The sequence below is a fragment of the Giraffa tippelskirchi genome, chromosome 8 (assembly GCF_054371585.1).
Source record: "Giraffa tippelskirchi isolate mGirTip1 chromosome 8, T2T-mGirTip1v1.2.pri, whole genome shotgun sequence".
Taxonomy (NCBI): domain Eukaryota; kingdom Metazoa; phylum Chordata; class Mammalia; order Artiodactyla; family Giraffidae; genus Giraffa; species Giraffa tippelskirchi.
The window spans coordinates 161392447-161410185 of record NC_137282.1 but is presented as its reverse complement, the minus strand read 5'-3'; positions in this window follow the sequence as shown (position 1 = coordinate 161410185).

Here is a 17739-nt window from a genome sequence, read left to right as displayed (position 1 = left end):
CTGTGGGGAGGACACTTTCGAGGACAGAGCTCATTTTAAATGAATATGTTACAATGGATGACGGTCAAGTTCATTCTCTGTTCAGTCAGGAAAGCCCTTGTTAGGGCTTTTGGCTGTAGAAATTCTCTCAGCTTTAACTTCGTGTTATATCCTTGAATTACGATCCGCATTAGTTAGAGTATTTAGATGCCACGTTGGAAATGGGATCTAAAAATAGCTTAGTAGGTGTTCTCAAAGCCAAGTGGGAGATCATTCCACAGGCAAAGGCGGAGGAGGGGAGTGTACCCATGCTGCTTCTAGATAAACTGATTTTCCAGTGACCCATGAGAAGGACACGTTCTGACCATCGGCTCTTTCTCTGGAAATTCTGCTGAAATGAGGACACTCTATTTGCCTTTTAACCAGACAGCATGCCAAGCGCTGTTAAAGATGGCTCTGCTCCTGAATCATTAAAGGGCAGTGGGGAAGCGGCCGTGAAATATGCCGTTTGCTGACATTCCGTAGCACTGCCCTTCGAGGCAGCTGCCAACGGCGAGCAGCTGCCTCTCACATTCCCCTGCCACTTCCTCGCGTTGCTGAAAGAGGTCAGCTCTGTTTTCTCATTACCGATCTTTTTACTGGCTGGACATCTGGATCCACAGTCCTCGTGTATCCTAATTCAATATTTTCTTGGCTTCATAAAGGACATGGTGGACAGCTTGGGCAACCTATGGCAAGACGCATCTTTAGTTTGGTCCCAGTGACTCAGCTCCAGCGAGTTAACTCAAGAGGTCCAGCCCACGTGACGCGAGAATCACTGTGCTTTTCCACTGAGCTGAGTCGGGGTGCTCTGTAGGACAGAGGCAGAAGGGAGGCGAGGCGACAGAGGGCAGGTGTGTGTCCCTGCTTCCCCAAGCCACAACGTCTGACAAAAGTCAAGCACTTAAAGATGAGGAATAAACAGAGGGGTCTCCTTTCGGTTGTAGCAAAATCTGACATTCTAGAGTTAGAAGATTTCACGTAGAGGGATTTTGTAACTCCACCCAGGCAACTCGGTAAACATAAGTAAATAAATTTGAGATTGAAAATTCCCCTTTAGGTATTTGGGTTGAATGACAGGCATAGATCCTGGAAAAGACCCTGATGCTGGGAAAGATTGAGGGCAGGAGGAGAAAGGGGCAACAGAGGATGAGATGCTTGGATGGCATCACCGACTCAATGGACATGAGTCTGAGCAAACTCTGGGAAATAGTGAAACACAGGGAAGCTTGATGGGCTGCAGCCCATGGGTCACAAAGAGTTGGACATGACTGAGCGACTGGACAACAACAAACAGAAATATAACATCCAACAAGGCGTTAGATGCCCTCACAGAACCAACCCTGAGGTGTTGGCCTGGGTCGGCGTGGACCATGGTCACCCAAGGCCAGGTTGTAGGACACTCTGGGGCAGAGGCTTCTTCTGGGGTGGGTGGAGGGATTCTACACCACAGGGGTCTAGAAGGACACTGAGTGCTGCTGGCCTGGACGCTCGTAGCCCACTGCAGAGCTCAGGTGTTCTCTCCCCTCCAGATGGGGCTTGGAATTCCTACCACTAGAGAAACATGCTCTTGACCTAGCTAACATCTCCCTAGGCATCATTATTGGCATGTGAGTGAGTTAGATTTTCCTCCTGAAAGATGTTTTTGTGGGGAGGGGGGTTGGGGATCAGGATCAGAGAGGATTCAGATGAAGGACAGGGGCAGGGCTGGGGGGCACAGATGATGCAGAGGAGGAGATGGGCACCATGAGACGAGAAAAGGGTGCCCAATATGAGCGAGTTCAGTGCTCCGAGTGAACGCCTATTGTATCAGTTTGCTTATGGGTAGCCTTGGTGGGAATCCAAAATAAGGTTTGCCTGAACAATTGTGTAGGAAACTGTGATGAGCTGTAACCCACACGTGGTGCGTGCTTGCTCAGTTGTGTCTTGACTCTTTGTGACCTCATGGACGGTAGCCCTCCAGGCTCCTCTGTCCATGGGATCTTCCAGGCAAGAATATTAGAGTGGATTGCCATTCCCTTCTCCAGGGGATCTTCCCAACTCAGGGATCAAACCTGCATCTCCTGCATTGGCAGGCGGATTCTTTCCCACTTGAGCCTGAGAGATGTTGGGGACAAAGGGAGATCACTACACACCTCAGACACTCCAGGATGATTCAGCATCTTAATTCTCCTGGTTTGACGTCTCTGTCACCACTGACACATCTCAGAAACACTGCCGTCTCAGTTTCTGAGTATGTTCTAAAGCCCTGGGGCCCCAGGTGTGGCCTGTGGACCCTCAGCACAGGCCTCACTGAGAAACCTGTTGGAGATGCTCAGGCCCCATCCCAGACCTCATGAGTGCACGTGAACAAGACCCCCTGGTTACCAGAGCACCTCTTAGGAATGGCTGCCCAGACATGACTTGTCAGAGCAGGACTGAGTAACCTTTGTAGAGAGATCCAGAGGCGGTTGTAATTCTCATTACCAGAGTTGAACTCCTTCCTGACACGGCCCTGAGTGGGCTCAGGCTAATGTGGTTCATTTAGGCTACATCTGGCCTCCCTGGTAGAGGGATTAAGAGCTTCAGAAGGGAAACAACATCACAATATGTCTGCTACAGTGACTCCTTAGTGCTTGGATAAAGATACTTCATTCTAAATCCCGGAGCAAACCCAAATACTTGTTTCATTTGTGATGTTTTTGTTCACGAGCAGAAAAATGACTGCGTGCATTTGGCAGCTGGAAGGTCCTATTCCAGCCCAGGAATGACTCAAAGCCCCCTTTCCCAGACAGAAGAGCTAGGAACTGACCCTTCCATTGTCTCCCTTGATGATGCTGAAGACTTGAGGTGAGTCCCTATCAGGGCCCCATGACAGTCTACTGTAGGACTTAATATGAAGTGCAGAACCTTTTCATAAAAGTACCAGGATTTCCTCATACCTAAAAAAATCACAACACACCTTGTGTCTTTAAGATCATAGTAACTCAGTCCGTTTCATCATTTAACACTGAAGATGAAAAAAAAAATGTTGATCAAACAAGCATTGTGGTCAATATCACAAACAATACCTTGAAAGATTACATCTTGCCTTTCAAGAAGCTACTATTTTATTTGTTTTGAGTTTTTTATTTTGTATGGGGGTATAGCCAATTAACAATGCTGTGATAGTTTCAGGAGAACAGTGAAGGAACTCAGCCATGTATATACATGTATCCATTCTCCTCCAAACCCCACTCCCATCCGGGAGGCCACATAACACTGAGCAGAGTTCCCTGTGCTGTGCTGTAGGTCCTTGTTGGTGACCCACTTTAAATAGAGCAGCGCGTACACGTCCATCTGGAATTCCCTAACCATCCCTGTCCCCCTGGCAACCATCAGTTCATTCTCTAAGTCTGTGAGTCTCTTTCTGTTTTGTAAGTAAGTTTATTTGTATAATTTCTTTTTAGATTCCACATATAAGGGATGTCATATGATATTTCTCCTCTCTGACTGACTTACTTCAGTCAGTATGACACTCTCTGGGTCCATCCGTGTTGCTGCAAAGAGCATTATTTCATTCTTTTTAATGGCTGAGTAATGTGTGTGTGTGTGTGTGTGTGTGTGTGTGTACCACATCTTCTTTACCCATTCCTCTGTCAATGGACATTTAGGTTGCTTCCATGTCTTGGCCGTTGTAAACAGTGCTGTAATGAACACTGGGGTGCATGGATCATTTTGGGTCATGCTTTTCTCCACATAACATGCCCAGGAGTGGGATTGCTGGCTCATATGGTGGCCCTATTTTTAGTTTTTTAAGGAACCTCCATACTGTTCTCCATAGTGACTGTACCAATTTACATTCCCACCCGCAGTGTAAGAGGGTTCCTTTCTCTCCACACCTTCTTCATCATTTGTTGTTTGTGCATTTTCTGCTGATAGCCATTCTGGCTGGTGTGAGGTGATGTCTCATTTAGTTCTGATTGGCATTTCTCTAATAATTAGCGATGTTGAAGGCCTTTTCATGTACCTATTGGCCATCTGTATGACTTTCAAGAAGCTATTATATTTTAAATTGAGGAACTACCTGGGAGAGTTTTCCCTTGTGAAGAAAAGAACTTAGTGCATCTGGGTTTTGCCCCCAAGTAGTTGGACTCACGGTGTTTAAACTCTAAAGTGGGTGAAGCTCTCAAGATGAAGACTTTCTCACCAAGAGGAGGAAGATACGAGTCTAGGAACTGTCCACCTGAGCTGGGACGCCCTGTGGTTTGAGCGGTCCCCTTTCTGGGTTGTCCTGGACACACTGGGCTTGCGTCTGCTATACTGGAGTAATAATTATGAGGTCCATCTCTTCTTTCTACTAACTTGGGATGGACCTTACATTTTTTAATAGCCATAACTGATTTATTCACATTTCCAAAGACTTTTAACAGAAATGCTTTAATAAAGAAAACAGATTTGTAGTGAGAAAATGACTCCTGTCCAAGCTGGGATGATGCGGAGTGTTAGGATGCTTCAGATTATATGACCAGAATGTGTATAGATATTTTGAGTATTGTCTGTGTTTCAAATATAAATTAAAGTTTACTAAATTTTAGACTTATAAAATTGCGAGTTTTGTAGCTTTTGAAAGTCGCAGTGGTCATTTCTACACGATTTATAAGATGGTCACTCTTTGACCCATGTGGTCCTTCATGACTTGATCCTGCTTACCAAGCCCGTCTAATTTCCCGGAACTCCTTCTCAGAATAGGACACACTTTATTCTCTGTGGCTGTGTGTGGGGCTCTTCTCTCCTCTGAAGGGAGTTTATTTTCCTAACAAGCTGTTCAGCCGATCGTCCTTTCTCCCAGCCTCTTCTCACGCTAACCCTTGGTGAGGCCTCACTTGGAAACCTCCATTCTTTGATGCACTTTGATGCATTTGTGGAGTGTGTGTGCAGTGAGTGTGCCCTCAAGCCCAGAGTGCCACTCTGCCCAAGCTCGAGCCAGGGAGAGAGGGCTGGAGGGAGGAAGACGGAAAGAAGGGGGGGGGGAAGGAAGGAAGGGGAGAAGGAAGGGGTAAGACAGGTATAGAGTCAACAGCTGGTAAAGAGAAAAGCTGACTTTGGGGGTAGATGTATATGAAACGGAGATTTCTCTCTAGCTCTATGTCCATATTTACCCCCTCCCCTTGTCTTTTCCTCAGTGTTACTTGCTATAAACTTTCAAGGGAAGCCTGCCATGTCTTGCGCACTTTCTCAGGGACGTTATCCGGTGGGGGGGACCCACACGCTCTCTTCCTCTGCAGCACTGCCGGGAGAAGACTCTGGTCAGAAGGAATAGGTGGAGACAGTTTTAAGGAAGGAGCAGAAAACCCAGATCCTGAAACTGGTGCATAAAATAAAAGGGGCAAGTCTAGGGCTCAGAAGGGCTTCAGGGGTGTCTACATGCTTGTGTGTACTGTCATAAGGTTGAATCTCAAAGTAATTGCTACATTTATGATAATACTGCTGATGTAAGGACAAAAATGAGTACAAGGGGGTTCTTATTCCACGAGGATCTCATTAAAGAGGGAGGCTCATGAACAGAAGGTCTTCAGATGTCAGTGCATTTGGCTAACTATACGTTTCCTCACTTCCTCCGGCAGAGTTTCTAACGTGTGGTCCAGGGACTGCCTGTACCAGAGTCACCAGGGCTGCCTGCTGAAATGCAGAGTCTTGGGTGTTTCTCCAGACTCACTGAACCAGAGTTTCCAGGGGCAGCTGTGGACTCCAGATTTTCCACCGGTCCACGAGGGGATCCCTATACTTATAGGAGGGGGAGAACACAACCCTGGGAGGGGGGTCGTGGCCTGTCCTCACCATTTCTGACCTTGGACTGAACTGAGTTTCCTAGGAGAGTAAACACTTTCATGTGATGGTTAGAGTAAAGCTACAAATAGCCCCTGTGGCTGCCTGAGCCTCCCTAGGAAACCTGGGTGGGTAGGGGGTGACCTCACCACTAGCCACGGTTCTTCTTCCAGGACCGGTCCACAAAGTTCTCCTCTGTGTTCCTAACAGGTCCTCTCCCATGTTTCTGTGCACCAGAGGCTGAAAGCGATCCACCTGGCGGCGGCGGCGGTCTTCACTGGATAAGTCATGTCCGACTCTGCAACCCCATGGACTGCCGCACGCCAGGCTCCCCTTTCCTCCACTATCTCCTGGAGTCTGCTCAAATTCATGTCCGTTGAGTCAGTGATGGACACCTTTTCCTCTGCCACGTCCTTCTCCTTTTTCCTCTGCCACGTCCTTCTTTGCCTTCAGTCTTTCCCACCGTGGTTTCTTCTCTTTAAATTTCCTGCATCTAGTTTTCCAGCTAGCTTATTCTGGCTGGGTTGTGAATTTCCATAACAAGCTCTGTCCAGCTTCTGAATATCTGCAGAGGGTTAACCACGTGGAGCTTTGCCCTCAGTGGCCAGGAGATGAGATTCAGGTCAGGACAAGGGTCTCCTCCAGAAAAAGAAATGTTGGCAGTGGAGACTCTTATAGGGCAATCGTATCCCCTGTGTTTTAAGAATCCTGCTTTCCAGCTGGTCCTCAATGTTGCACGCATGTTAAATTGTGGAGTTTTTGAAACTATTCTTATTTTAAAATAATCTTTCTGTGATTTTTAATGATTACCCACAAACTTCTAAATCCATCATTAGTCTAAATTTTCAAAAATCCATATAAGAGATCGGATTGCCAGTTTTGAGGAGCAGATGTGTCTTACCATGGGGTCTCTGTGCTACTCAAGAACAAATTATTCAAAATGATGATTTCTGTATTATTTAAGCCGTGTGGATAATGTTGCTTTTAAACCAGTACTTCTCAATTTGCCTAATGTCTTGAGTTGTTCAACTTTTAAAAACATTCATTTTTTTCCACTTTTTTAGATTCTATTCCAGTAGAAGTCTTTACAGAATATTGAGTAGAGCTCCCTGTGCTAAACAGTGGGTCCTGTTATCTGTTTTATATTTTGTAGTGTGTATATGTCCCTCCCAACCTCCCATTCATCCCTCTCCCCATCCAGCATTTTGGACATGGACACTGGGCTTGAACCCACGTCTGCCTGGTTCTTAAAGTCACATCTGATTCGTTCAAGCAGCGCATACTAGAGAAAGCTTGTATTTGGCTTGAGACTCACAGAGCCTGAATTGTTTGCTTAGATGACTCAAACCAATTAATCAGACAGAGTTCCCCTTCCTTTGTGTTGTGCACTGTCCTGCAAGCATCAGAGAGAGTAACGAAAGCTCACCTTAACATAAATTTCAATAACCTTTGTGAACCTAAGGCATTGGAACACAAGGCCTAGTCAGCATGCATCGTTAAGACAAGTAGCATGTGTAAAGGCAGTTTGCTTGTTGCTAGTATAAGCCAGGGAGGAACTGCCAGACATGAAGAATCACTAACATTAGGACTTATATTCTGGTGTTGATAGTCACTTGGAGGAAAGTTACCTTAACTGTTTCAAGGGAGGGGTTAACCTAGTTGAATTTGATCCAGTAGAGGGCACTATATCTCTGTCCTTATGTATATACAGTTACGTGAATATTATATACTATTAAATATGCCCTATATTGCAACAATGTAAGATAATATGGAGCATATGTGTATATTTTGCATTCCTTTAAGAACATCTTTCCCCAAAGGATGAGAGACTGCTAAGACATGAAAACATGTCTTGTAAATGAATGGTACATGGTAAAGCATTTACATGAAAAGCAGGTACTGCAGTGCTGTATATTTACCCATCCTTATTAACGCACTTCTGGAGTCAGATATATATTTTTCCTTTTTAGAATCACTTTCTTGATTCTGGCTTTTAAGGGAAGGGATGACTACATTTTCTTCATCTTCAAGGAGAAGAAGGTTGATTTCTTGAAAACGACTTCACACAGCTAAAAATGTCGGGATAAATGCTGATTTTAAGCTTTGTTTTTCGCTTGCTGCGGCTCTTAGAGCCCTGACGGTCAGCCTGGGCGCAGGCGCGGGAGGTCCGCGGTGCAGCGCGACCGGGCCTGTGCGCAGTGCAGGCGCGCTGACCGGTGCTGGTGAAGGCGGAGGACGTCGCGGGAGATGCTGCGGCGGAAGAACGGCACCGCCGCTGCTCCAGCTCTTTGTCTTGGCGAGCCCTGCTCCCCTCTCCTCCTTTCCACTCATTCCTGTTCAAATGCGCCGGCTGCCCAGCAAGTTGAAACAGCCCGAGTACTGCGCCCAGCCAAGCAGCTCCTTAGAGTCGAGGACTGGCTTTTAAAAGCAGGGCAAGGAGGCTCCGCTGTGCTGGGCTCCTTTAGCTGCAGGCAGCACTGAAGGGAAAGGTCCTTTCTCTCCAGTTAACCTGCAACAGGCATTATTGCTCGCCTCGTGGTAAACAGTATGGTTTCTGGAGAATAGGATTCTGAATTTCGGCCCCACTGGAAAATGAAAGTGTCTTCTTTGTTAAAGGCGAGCTTGCTTTTTAATTCTTCAGGAAGAGTTTGCTAGAGAAATCTGCTGCTGCAGAAAGGGCTGTACATTGTGACAGTGTCCTAAAGTGTAATGGGATACAGGAAAATATTGGATGTCACCGATCTTGATAATGTATTGAGAAATATTTTGTTGCCAAAGTTTTAGTGGCCAGAGGGCACTGAGGAAGGCCTTGAAGAAAGCGGAAAGATGTAGGCTGGGCTCCGCGAAATTCTAGATATTCCAGAAGGTCTGCAGAAGGGTAACCTCCTTCTTGGAAAACTGCCAGTTTTTGAAAGAAACTTTCCCCCTCATTTCTTCTTACTGTATAAGGAATAAAGCTTTGATTAGTTACCAATATACTTTTTCTTCCAGTTTTATTGAGATATAGTTGACATACAGCACTCTGTAAGGCTCACAGCAACATGATTTGACTTATGAACATCATGAAATAATTACCACGATGTGTTTAGTGAACATCCATCACCTTATGTAGATAAAAAATAAAAGAAAATTTTTTTTCTTGTGATAAGAACTTAGAATTTACTCTTAACCACCTTGATGTATAACATATAGCAGTGTTAATTGTCTTACTCATGATGTGTATTATATCCCTAGTAATTATTTGTCTTATAGCTGGAGGTTTGTACCCTTTGACCACCTTCATCCAGTTCCCCCTCCCCCACCCCCTACTTTTGGCCACCACAAATCTGATCTCTTCCTATGAGTTTGTTTGTTTAGGGTATTTTGAAGTTTAACAGACTGACCTATAACACTGTTAGTTCCTGGTGTACCACACAGTGATTTGATATTTCTATACATTACAAAACGATCACCACGACAAGTCTAGTCACCATCTGCCACCATGCAAACAGATTACATTGTTATTGACTGTTTTCCCCTATGCTGTACATTTCATCCTGTGACTCATTTATTTTGTAAGCTACAAATATATTTTTAACTAATGCCATTAATATCCATTAAAATACAGAGGCTCTGGGCAAATAAATATTTGCTAAATGAGTGAACTGTGGTAACACAGGACTAGAGAAATAAGATCATTTTCCTACCTCTGGGCCTTTGGTGCTGTTTCTGCTGCCTTAAAGGACCTCCCCCCTTGACCAAGCCAGGTTCAATCCTATTTATCTTTCTACAGCACACTTATAAGAGGTTATTTTAAAAGACAGCAACACAGTGTTGGCTAAAGTGTGTGTGGTGAAAACGGTCCCCTGTCCGCTACTGGACAGAATGTGCCTGGTTTTGTATTCTTACTCAATCACTCAGTCATGTGTGGCTCGGTGAGACTCCATGGACTGTAGCCCGCCAGGCTCCTCTGTCCATGGGATTTCCCAGGCAAGAATACCAGAGTGGGTTGCCATTTCCTACTCTAGGGGATCTTCCCAGGTTTTACCTTTCTGAAAAAAAATCAGTATGAGCAAGGAATTACCCTTTAATAAACTTATTGTACCAAGAAGCACAGACAAAGATTTAGGTACCAGTGAATTAACTGAAATGTTAGTCTTATAATGGGTTTTGGCTGGACTACATCTAGACTAGGAAATGAGTGGAGGTTGGCCCAGGTAAGTAAGCCCTGTCTTGGCATCTGTTTAGCATCTGATGAAATGGAAACTGAGACATTTTCTGAAGGAGCAGTGCATATGGAATTAAAAAAAACCATCATGAAAAAATTCAAACACACACAGAAGTAATAGAATAAACTTCCACATACCGATCACCCAGATTTAACAACTCTCAAAATTTTGCAACTTTTATACGTATTCCGTCATGTTCTTTGCTGAAGTATCTTTAAGCAAATCCCATTTATCATGCCATTTCTCCCAGCATGAATTTCATCTTTTATATTTTATTGAGCTTTTATGTTATTTACCTTTGCGTAGCCTTATTATAAACCGTTTGGCAATATCTATCAAGACAGAAATTCATATGTCCTTTGAACTAGCAATTCTACTTCTAGAAATTTCTTTGGAAGAAGTACTCACATGTATAAGAAATATATGCACATCTTTTTGTTCTCTGCAACATTATTTATAACAGTGAAAAATAAAACTGTTCATTAATGACTACTCCATGCTATAGTAAGGCTAAGAAATCATTAAAAAGATTGAGCAGACCTGTATGTACTGGCTTAGAATGATCTCCAAGAGTTACAGATAGATGGAAAAAAATACAGAAAAAAGAACTTCGCTCTTCAATGTAACTTCTAATTTTCAAATTTTATTTTTGACGTCTCAAAGCATTCTTAGTAGAGGAGTAGTAGCTATATTATATGCCCAAAATAATAAAAATTAGTAATTTTCTCTGCTGAATGCCTTTCATCTCTAGATTTCAAAGAGCATATATTATCATGCCATTGAAGCCTTAATAGACTAAATATTTATTATATGCACAAGAGATAAGATCATTTAAAATTCTGAAACTAGAATATTAATTTTATAAAGGGATTTTTGAACCAAAATCCATCTAATCTTTCAGAATTTTTTGAGGGTTAGATAATTTCATCCACTATAATATTTTCCCTAAAGTACTCAGAGACCGTATACTTTTTACAAAGGACTTTAATTTTGCCTAGCATTATGGCTAAGTTTTAAGTTGCTACAATAGAGTTATTTCTTCTGTTAAACATTTTAAGATTATTAGCATAGTGAAGTCCTGATGCCATATCACACCTACTGGGAGGAAACGACATTTCAGTTAGATAACTAACACTTGGAAGGAGACAAATAATCTCTGCTCTCTAGGCAACTGTCACATAACTAAAGAAAGTCATCGTGAAGTGTGTAGGAAATTTTGTGAAACAGTTTGATTTAAAAGAGAAAGAAATGGCAAAAGATGCAATAATCTTGATTTTTGTTGTTGTTGTTCAGTCATTAAGTTGTATACATCTCATTGCGACCCCATGGACTGCAGCATACCAGGCTTCTCTGTCCTTTACTATCTCCCAGAGTTTGTTCAGACTCGTGTTCATTGAGTCAGTGATGCCATCCAACCATCTCATCCTCTGTCATCCCCTTCTCCTCCTGCCCTCAATCTTTCCCAGCATCAGGGTCTTTTCCAATGAGTCAGTTCTTCACATCAGGTGGCCAAGGTATTGCAGCTTCAGCTTCAGTATCAGTCCTTCCAATGAATATTCAGGATTGATTTCCTTTAGGATTGACAATCTCTATTAATCACCCTTGAACAGATAAAACTAAATATTTTAACTAGACACCCAGAAATTTTGATGATAAGAAAGAAAGAAAAAAACCCACTAGATTTCTATTATTATGAGAGAGAAACTAACAGTTTTGGAATGAATATAAATTTGAACCAATTTGTCCTTCAATGAAAGTCATATTGAACAGTCTCCTTCTTCAATGTGTCATGTGACACACTATTAACCTGCAAAGTGTAGAATCTTAATGAAAGTTCCGTTCACATCTGAGTGGTACTCAGTTCTCAAGAATGAGAGCAGCATTATCAGACAGAGTTAAGAAGCTCTCAACCTAATAATAACATAGGATGATAATAAATCTGTGACACTTCCATGAGTGATTTGTATAGATAATACTGACAGCACATACATCAGAATATACTAATGAGATTGTCCATATTAAGTTTAGTTTTTGAAACCATTTGGAGTGTCCCTTTTTGACTTTTCTAGGCTCAAAACTGCTTATATATTTTGGGAATTTCGCCTCTTAAACATTTAAAAAACTTAATTGTCAAACATTCTGAATCTGAAGTCTTTTGAGGAGATACTTTGTTTTTCCAGATATTTCCAAAGCTATTAAGTTACGCTGGTTTCAACATCTTTTTGTGTCATTTTGGCAGCTTTCATTTTTGCATAAAGTGGTTTATTTTGCTGTGATTTTAATTTTTAAGCAAAAATTCTACATTGTGCTCCATTATACTTTTAGTCTCTTCTGTATCTCAGTTTTGTGTTTATTTATTTATAGTTTTGTGGGGTTTTTTTTTTAACAGTTTCACAAAATTTTTATTTAAATATATGTAAAGGATAGTGAGGGCTTCCCTGGTGGCTCAGAGGGTAAAGCAACTGCCTGCAATGCCCCGGCTTCGATCCCTGGGTCAGGAAGATCCTCTGGAGAAGGAAATGGCAACCCACTCCAGTACTCTTGCCTGGAAAATCCCATGGACAGAGGAGCCTGGAGGGCTACAGTTCATGGGGTCGCAAAGAGTCGGACACTACTGAGCGACTTCACTTTCTTTCACCTTTCAAGGGACAGTACATATACCTGGATAGGTATCCCTGGGTTGTTGGATTATAAGTGAGTCCTTCTTTATTCATATTTTCAATGCATTGTGAATGCATTTATTTTTTTCAGACTTCACATTTTATTAACCCCCTTTCACATTAAAAAGGGATTGCTTTGGAAGTTCATTCAATCCTTTTATTTGTTAAAGCTACGCACTGCCTGTTACCCTGTGCAATTTCCTCTTGTCAGTGGTGCGGATTTTCACAGAACTGAAATTCTACAGTAAATTTTACTTGTATCAGATTTGAGCAGTTCCTCATGAGACTGGCATGAAGGGAAAGTGTTCCAGACCCCAGGAGCCAGCCTGTGCTTCTGCAACATTCTCTTAGAGGTAGCCTCACGTGGAGTCTCCTTCAAAAGTTCCTTTCAACCACATTTAGAAATATTATTATTATCCATCATTATTTATTATCCATTTCATTAACTCTCTCTTCATAATGGTCATAATTATTATTTTACATATACAAAGAGATTTCTTTATTTTATTAAGTGGCTATATCTTTAAATTCTAGAACTTGAGTTAGAACCTTTGCAAATCTCCTTATTCACGTCTCAAGTACTGATAGTTTTTTCATGTCTTTTACTATTTTGTGCGAGCGTACTCCGTTGTCTCTGATTCTTTGTGACCCTGTAGCCCACCAGGCTGCTCGGTCCATGGTCTTGTCCCACAAGAAAACTGGAGTGGGTTACCATCTCCTCCTCCAGGGGATTTCCCCAACCCAGGGATCAAACCTGGTTATTTAGTGTATATCTTTCTTAGATAATCTATTACCTTACATGTCTGAGAGTTCTAAACCTACTGTCTATGTCTGCTGACTCTTGGCCATGAGAAATTACTTTCCAATCAGTTTTGTAACTTTTATGTGGACTTATTTTATTTGAACTTTTTTCCCCTGTGAAACACCTTGTGGTCTGGGTTATGGATGCACCTTTCCAGAGTGATTTTTGGGTTTGGCTCTGGCACAACTTGAGGGGTATCTGCATCCCAAGATGAATTTTGTCTTATTATATCTTGGTTTGGCCTGAGGTTCTGACCACAAGAGCAGTGAAATCGGAATCTCCAACTTGTATGGTACTCAAGGTTGGGTTTTAGAAATCTCAGAAAAGACTTTTTTTTTTCAGTTGGGACTTATTAGGTGCAAACAAGTTTTATTTTCCTGTTCTAATTCACACTTTAACTGAGGATGCAACTCTTCAAAAGTTCTAATTCAGCGAAAAAAAGTTGAATCCAATAGTTAGGGGTGGTGTGCAAGAGAGCAAAGATAAGTAAATGGAAAACATGGGGTTAAATGTAGTCTATCTCCACCACGATAACAATACTAAACGTGTCTTGGTGGCAGGATACGGTCGTCTGCTATCACTCTGTCTACTGATTGTTAACTGAAGGTCATTACCAAGCAGTAAGGCTGGACACTGGAATGCAACACATAAAGGCTGAAAAGGAAGAAGGAAACTGTTATTTTTACTTTTTGCTGATAACAAATGTCTCTATGGAAGTTCAAGAAACTCTACAGGTAAACTCTGGGAACTCATAAAAGCATTTGGCAAAGTTGTTAGATATTGATCAACATCCAGAAATCAATAGTGTTCTTCAACAGCACTACCAAATGACTGACAATGTGAATTTAAGAAAGACAACACTTACGTATTATCCCAAACTGTGTGGCTATCAGGAATACAACTCCATACACATGATATTGTTACGGAGAACATGAAAAACATTTACTATAAGACATAGAGGAAGATGTAAATAAATGTCAGAACACAGTCCATCTCTGGATGAAAAGATAATGCTGCAGGAGCTTTAATTCTTCCCAAACAATTTATAAATTCAATATAATTCCAATAAAAATCTAACTCATCAACAGTAAAGCTCTCATAAAATTATTTTTGAAATTCAATATGCCTTTCCTAAAATTCATGTAAAGAGAAAGTAAAGAGCCAAGAACAGTAATTTTTTTTGAAAAGCAGTAGCACCAGTGGTGAAAGCAGAAGCTGAAAAAGAAGGATGGAGATGCAAGAGAAATGGAGATGTCCTATAGCCCTAATAACTACAATGGACACTAGACTTCCCTGGTCCAGTGGTTAAGACTCAGCCCTTCAATGCAAGGGGTTCAGGTTCGATTCCTGGTTGGGGAGCCAAGATCCCATAGGCCTCGGGGCCAAAAAGCCAAAGTGTAAAACAGAAGCAATATTGTGGCAAATTCAATAAAGACCTCGGAAAAAAAAAAAAAGATTCACATCAAAAGAATCTTTAAAAAAATAAAATGGACAGTAACGTAAGGGGGTGTCTTGAGACAAAACAATCTAGAAACAGGCACAGAAGTGTCAGGTAACTTAAAGGACAAAGATGCTATGACAAATTATTGGGAGAAAGGATGGATCCTTAATACATGGCATAGCTACCATGGATTATTTATATGAAACAGGATGCAGTTAGATCTTAACTCCTTACCAGGCAGAAAAACTACACAGAAAAAAAAAAATTCCTGGTGGGTTAAAGACCTATTGTGAAAAATAAGCTGTAAGCATTCTAGAAATAAACCCAGGATGTCTGTTATTTTTAGTACTTTTCTATAAGCTTAAGATAGTTCATAGTTACAAATTATTTAAGAAAGAAGTAAGTAAACCAGATATTTGGAGAATTATTTGCGGGGGTAGGTTTCAGAAAATTTAAGGTGCAAAATATTTATGATGACCATAAAATAAACATTTTCCAATTTCTCTTGATTTAAATGGCCTTGAAGGCCAAAACCGAATATTCTGGACTGCCAAAGAATATTACTTGGCTTCACTAACTCCCTATAAAATGGAGGAAAATAAAACCTACGGCACAGGGCTGTGTCTTTTATGCCTTTTATGATCTTTATAGTCACGTCTTTTATGGAGAGAGGAAAAGAACCCAACTGAAGTTTCCTTCAGCAAATATAGGAAGTTTGGCTCACGGAGCTGGGAAGTTCAGGGGTGATGGGAGTAGTAAACCCATGCGGGGTTTGGTCTGAGGGCTCCACACCCCCTACCCACTCAAGCCTCATGACAACTCTAGTGAGATGGGTTCTGTTCCTGCTCTCATCTTACAGAGGAGCAACGAGATGCAGAGAAGTAAACAGATCGCTGAGAGATAACTTGTGTCTTCACGCCCAAGGCCTAGAAAGGAGGTGGGAAACAGACTTCGAATATAAATTTCCACATGTTTGTTTAGGGGTGTACGTGTTAACTGTCGTTTCATGTCTATGAAGACTTCAAGGTCTGAATTGCTCACTAACACTTTGGAATGTTTGGTTTATTTGGGGAAGATGCAAAGACAGGCTAAACTTTTAACCTGATTTGATCCGGAGCAGACATAGAGGCAGCATATCTGGAAGAAACAACCCACGGGAAAAGGGCAGGATGGCCTCTGGGTCACACTAGGGTCTGGAGCTTACTCTGCGGTTAGGGAGCCCTGCATAAGTTTATGAGCAGACGCTAGTACTGAAACAGTGCAAAAAGCCTTGTGGGCATTTTAAGTGATATGCCCAGGAAATGAAAGATGGAAAACTTGAAGGCAGGGCCAGCAGTTAGAACCCTGTGTGCTGCCTTAGGATGACAGTAGATAAAGTTAGACTAACTTAGAAGCACAGGATTGTGGCCATAAAACGTAACAAGAAGAGACAGATGAGGAAGGCATTATCGTAGAACGAACAGCACCCGATGACGGAATGGCGCAAGAGGGTGGGCAAAGTAAAGGAGAGTTTCAGCCTAGGTGATGGGGAGAATGACGTCATTGGAAAGAAAAGTTCCAAGAAATAACAGGTTCTAGGGGGAAAAGGCCAGAATTCAATTTTAGACAAGTTGAATTCGAGATGATGGATAAGAAATTGTATCAGTTAGGATTGTGCCTTGGAAGCAACCAAAATCAGTTCGGACTTAAGTGGCCAAGGAACTGTTCAGAGTAGGTTTGGGTAGTTTTCAGAGTTTTCAGGAGAACTACAGAACCAGGCTGAGGGCCACCCTGGGACAAGGTCCCAATTCAGGGTCCCCGTGGCACTGCCGCTGACCCCTGCAGGTCCCTGACACTGGGTTCTGCCTTCCTTAGCTTCTTTGCCACTGCTTCAGTCACTAGGGATGCCTGTTTCTCAGCCCCTGCATCCCTACATCACAGGCTCCTGACCCAAGGGCAGCTGGGAGAGCAAGTGTCTGGGTTTTCCAGCTTCTTAAGTGGGATGTAGCCTCTGTCCCCTGCTGAAGCTCATTAGGTCTTGCAAGTTTCCCAAGGTATTGATAGGAAGAGAGTCACATGCTAGAAACCAAAAGAGCATCCAGGTACAAGTTCCTGTAAGGCAGTTGTCCTCAACCTTTTGGGCACCAGGGACCAGTTTTATGGAAGACATATTTTCTATGGATGGGAGATGCTGGGAGGATGCGAGCAATGGGGAGTGATGGACGAAGCTTCACTCGCTTGCCCACAGCTCCCCTCCCACTGTGCACCCCCATTCCTAACAAGCTGGAGACTGGTACCAGTCCATGGCAGACTGGGGGTTGAGGACCCCTGCTATAAGGAGTTCAGTAAGTCTGAACTGGAGCTCAGGAGAGAGGCTGGGGTTAGTGATATAGCGCTGGACTGTTCCCCAGGATAGAGCGTTTTGGGCATGATGTATTAGACAGATGATAGATAGACGATAAAGAAAGCTGAGCGCTGAAAAATTGATGCTTTTGAACTGTGGTGTTGGAGAAGACTCTTGAGAGTCCCTTGGACTGCAAGGAGATCCAACCAGTCCATCCTAAAGGAGATCAGTCCTGAATATTCATTGGAAGGACTGATGCTGAAGCTAAAGCTCAAATACTTTGGCCACCTGATGCGAAGAACTGACTCATTTGAAAAGGCCCTGATGCTGGGAAAGATTGAGGGCAGGAGGAGAAGGGGACGACAGAAGATGAGATGGTTGGATGGCATCACCGACTCGATGGACATGAGTTTGAGTAAACTCCAGGGTTGGTGATGGACAGGGAGGCCTGGTGTGCTGCAGTCCATGGGGTCACAAAGAATCGAACATGACTGAAGGAC